This window comes from Aplysia californica, unplaced genomic scaffold, assembly GCF_000002075.1.
Source record: "Aplysia californica isolate F4 #8 unplaced genomic scaffold, AplCal3.0 scaffold00401, whole genome shotgun sequence".
Classification (NCBI taxonomy): domain Eukaryota; kingdom Metazoa; phylum Mollusca; class Gastropoda; order Aplysiida; family Aplysiidae; genus Aplysia; species Aplysia californica.
In genome coordinates this window covers 262,442-267,229 of record NW_004797671.1, presented here as the reverse complement: position 1 = coordinate 267,229, position 4,788 = coordinate 262,442, and the positions used below count along the sequence as shown (strand labels likewise).

Here is a 4,788-nt window from a genome sequence, read left to right as displayed (position 1 = left end):
CTCAGCTTCCGCGGAAGCATACAGTGCAAGCTGCAGATTTCACGCGCTCAAACACTATCAAACTGATAAGATCGTTCACCGTCTATAGCCGGGTACCCATTTCCACCTGGGTGAAGTGAGGAAAATTTGTGCAAAGTGCCTTTCCGAAGAACACAACGTTGGGCCCCTGATGGGAGTCGAACCCACGACCTTACGGTCGCGAGTCCGAGAGCCTAACCACTAGGCCACCGACGCCACAGCGCTATAGAATAGAAATGACAGTTACGGCGCTAGCGAGGGCCTTGTTTTGATATAATATTTGGTTAGTGTTTGTTTCTTGCGTCTTTTATTTTATTATTGTGGGTGCTATACGTCATAAAACATTAAAACATTTTGGGCGGCACTGCTCTATGGACGAACCGCGCCTGGTGATGGCAGTGAAGGTGTGAGGTTTCCTTTTTTTGGTTGGGGGAGGGGGGGGGGGTATTTTGTTGGAAAAAAGGGGGGAGGGAAGGCTGTCGTTGTGTAATAAGATTTGAGTTATCAGCGCTGTTGTTACTGTCTATCCAGCCACCAAGTCTTAGCTGGGCGTTGACTATAATCTTAACTACAACATAATTATTTTTTCACGAAAAGGGAATCAAAGTGAAAAGTTATCTGGTTTCTGAAGAGCATGCAGGTCGGGAGATTTCTAATGGGCCGAGGGTGACGGAGATCGGATTAAGCTCTGTGTGGATTTGATTTGACCGTGGCGGGGGTCTGTATACCGTTGGATAAGCTCGTTGACACACAGAGACATAACAGCTCGCTTATTCTCTAGACCGATGACAAGTCGTATTGGAAGTGTTCCAGCTACGAACTCGGAACACAGCTACGCCAAGCCTGAATGTTCTCAGCTTATTACGGAGGGCACTGTTGAGGATTGAAGAAGGGAACGATTTTCATAGTTCTACAAGTTCTTTTGTAGAAACAGTTAATTTCAATTTTATATTAATTTCAAATTTTAATTGAACACACACACAGTCTGTTCAATACGGATTTCTTTTAGCTCTTCTTACCGTGTATAAATTTATTCTAAAGCTTGACGCTGACTGATTTCCACTAAGAGCTATTAAATTTTATTGCCTACCACATTTTACAATTATGATGTCGATCTGAATTTACATTTCTGCGTAAAGTTCTTCATGTACATCCACTACCTGTGGAAGAGGCCAATATCCCCCCTGTTCATTATTGCTCTATGCGTGATAAGGAGCGCGCGTGTTCATTAGTGCAGTAGATTCTATGAGTGTGCGTGTTTGTGTGACTCGTCGCATTAGCCACAGAGGCACAGTGCTGAAGGTAATGCACAGTTAGGCTAGAGAAGTCGGCCTTTGTTGAGCTGTCCAGAGGGCTATAGAGAGCTGTGAGTGTAGCAGTTCTTGGATACTCTTATCGTTACTCCCTCCAGTCCCATCTAGATCTATACGTAAGGTGGGTTTTATTGCGTGAATGTGTTTGCAAATGCCACTGAAACGTGTTGTCTCATCGGCGCAGAACATATTTGACTTGATTTGTTATAATATATATTATTATTATTTCAACGATTTATTATTCACTTTTTCTTTCAACATCTTTAATTGGTTTCTCAGCATCACAAATCACATTAACATAAAAGCATGCCAACGGTTGATACGTTTTTTTTTCTTTATAAGTTTGTTTGTATGTTTGTTTATTAATTGGTTTGTTTGTTTGTTTGCTAATTTGTTGGGCTGGCTGGTTGGTTGGTTTGTTGGTTGGTTGGTTGGTTGTTTTATTTCGGTGGGTATGTTGGTTGGTTGGTTGGTTGGTTCGTTGGCAAATCGTTTTTTTTTAGGGGGTAAAGTCTTAAAAATTAGGCCTGTATTATTGATTCCATTTAATATTTTTGTTTTGTTTTTGTATTATTTTATGCTCTTTAAATTGTGTTTTGTATGTTTGTTGTTGTTGTTGTTGTTGTTGCTGTTGTTGTTGTTGTTGTTGTTGTTGTTGTTGTGTGCGTGTGTGGTAGCCTATCCGTTCGAAATGTTTGGAGCCCCGAAGAGCGTGCTCTTCACCAGAGCCATCGCCTCTCTTGGGTAGCGGGGGTGAGGCAGTCCAACCTCCCTGAATCCTCCTCGAAGAGATGCCACCGCGGACCTCTGTTGTTGTTGTTGTTGTTGTTGTTGTTGTTGTTGTTGTTGTTGTTGTTGTTGTTGTTGTTGTTGTTGTTGTTGTCGTTGGTTTTTTTGGTGATGATTTGATAAGATATTGATTTATAGTCTGCTTCTGATTTCTATTCAAATTGCCATTTAAATTGGTGCTATTTGTAACCTGCAGACTACGACAATCTAGTGGGGTTGGGTAATTCTTTGCTTATTTAATACCATCAATACTTCTGTTGTTGTTTTTTTACGGTTTCCGTATGTGATTTTTTTTTCGGTTTTGGTCTTTTTTTATCACATAATTTCTGATTATTTTTTTTTTGCATTTTCTGAGTCACATTTCTTCTGCAACTTTTTGTGTTAGTCTTCTTTAGTTACTTTCTTGGGTGTTACTTTCCTTGTACTAAATTTCGAATGTTACTTTTCCATTGTTGCTTTTCAAGAATTTATGTCTCTCCCCCCCCCCCCTTTTTTTTTGTTGTTAAGAGGAAATTTTTGCTTTGTGATCGTGTTGCTTTTCATGTCGTGTTATTTGTTCCACATTAAGGTTCTTATTATTATCGTTGGTATTGTTGATGGTGTTGTTGTTGGTATAGTTGTTGAGTTGGTGTTGTTTTTGGTATTGTTGTTGGTATTGTTTTCGCTGTTGCTGTTTTACTGTTACTGCTATGTTTTTTTCTTGATGATCTTGATCTTGTCCAGTGAATGTATATATAATTTTGTCTGCTGTATGCATGTCGTGGGTGGCGATTAAAAATAAGTACTACATGTCATGCACTTTCTTATTGAGTATAGAATCTAGTCTTGTGAGTCTTTACACTTCTCCTTTCACGCGAATAATACTAATAATTATTATTCTAAACAGTAAGTTATTTTATAGAAATATTATTTTGGTGCTTAAACCTGTGTTCACAGCACCAACGTCTAATAAATAGAAAATTTACAATTTTCCTCCCCATCACGGGATAGATCTATACTTTTTTCTATTCTTTGCCTTTTTTAGGAAGCTTAGGTCTGTGTTTATCAAAAGTTGCAATGCGGGGTAATCATCCTCACCCAAGAAAGATAGTCGGTTTAACTCAGCATTAAAAAAAATAATTGAGCAATAGACATGCTGCAGAGGCTTCTGCTGTTGCCAGGATATTTCATTTTAATTTTTTCTACTTTGGTTTGTCTTGGCTTGTTTGGTTTCGGTGTTGACGATAACTTATATTTTATGTTGGACTTGTTCAATGCCTTTTGCGTCCAAAAACAGCAGAGTCATAATAAAAATGTAATTACTTTAGGTTACAATATTTATTTAGGTGTACACATGAATTGTTCCCCGCTTTGAAATGAAAAAAATAAATGCAACAGATTATGCCCATATTGAAGAGAACGACAAAAGGCTCTGTTTGATCAAACTGGCTGAGTAACCTGTAGATCTAGCCAAATTAATCACTACAAAGCCAATCGTTTGGCGCCTGTCAAATCAAGGGGCATTAATTACGCCCAAGAAGTTTGTTGAACTAAGCCCCGAGCGTCCAATTACACTCGAGTATCAAATTACTCCCCTTGGTTTCTTAGCGCTGTGGAGGCTCCAGAAATCAATGAGTGCAGAGATAGGTAGACTTTTGTATCGATTTATTTGTCGCCTGCTTTTGTTTCGAGTCCCTGCTCTTACAAGAAGGCTCATTGGGACGCGCGCTTCTCGAAGTCCGATGGGAATTACATTCCACACACTTCCTTCACAAAGCTTTTTGGCGGCAACTAGGTTAGACTACCGTCAGAGGGCTCTTGTGACATATAGGTTAAGGTGTTCGCCTCTCTTTCAATAGGTCCCGGGTTCGAATATGGAAAGCGAAGGGACATTTTCTTCTCTAAAAGTTTCTCCTTTCACATACTTTCCTGCTCTCTAACAATGTTCTGTCATCTGCTTTCGTCCCCATTTTCTGCCCCGCCCCCTCACCTCCTTTGCCCCCCTCCTCTGAGATCCTGACTCTTTCTGCAGCCTTTCTACTGTTTCTCATAGGCCCCTTCTTACAGCTGTCTTTCAGCCACACCCCTGATCTTAGGGTAAGTAAGATCTTCACCTAGCCTTCTCGGACAACAGCGAAAAAATCTCGGAGGTCCCGTGTGCAAGTGGCGCACGTTAAAGATCCTTTGGTGGTAAAAAAATCGATAAGAGTAGGCTTCGGCTGCCTCCAGGGGTCAGTGGTGCAGCGGTTAGGCGCTTCACAGTCTCATGCAGGAAACCCGAGTTTGATCTCCCTGAAGTATGATGAGGGGGAAATTTTTTCATCGAGTACCTCGATCAGTCTTTCTGTAGGGATGTTGTATCTCTCTCAGTCTCGGTTGACGAGAAGCGTGTTTCATTAAAGTAATGTCTAAATTGTGTTGATGGGGGTGTAAAAAACGTACATTCTAAAAAAGCAACACAATAACAGCAAAACAAATAATTCTTTAAAAACCTGTTTAACGACGGCTGGATATAAACTAGACTGGCACAGTACGATTCAATCGAATTCGACTGAGTTCTTCAAAATCAAACGTATTAAAGATTCTGTTTTCGAAAGTCGCGAGTCGACTCGGTCGTGCTGTGCCAAAATGGTAGCTTTCGTCCCTCTGGAGGAAAATTAGCCAAAACCTACATACCCCCTCCCCCCCC

General features: G+C 40.5%; 1 protein-coding gene across 2 annotated transcripts in view; it reads left to right on the top strand.

Annotated features, from left to right (window-relative positions):
• Positions 1–1,244: 1,244 nt before the first annotated feature.
• LOC101847674 (uncharacterized protein C2orf50) overlaps positions 1,245–4,788 on the top strand; it is a 36,412-nt gene continuing 32,868 nt past the window's right edge. The window contains exon 1 of one of the 2 annotated variants that reach the window (XM_005104018.2): positions 1,245–1,447. The gene's annotated coding sequence lies outside the window, so the exon portion shown is untranslated. Of the gene's footprint in view, positions 1,453–4,788 lie in introns of both variants that reach the window. The other variant, XM_005104017.2, reaches the window with a different exon arrangement.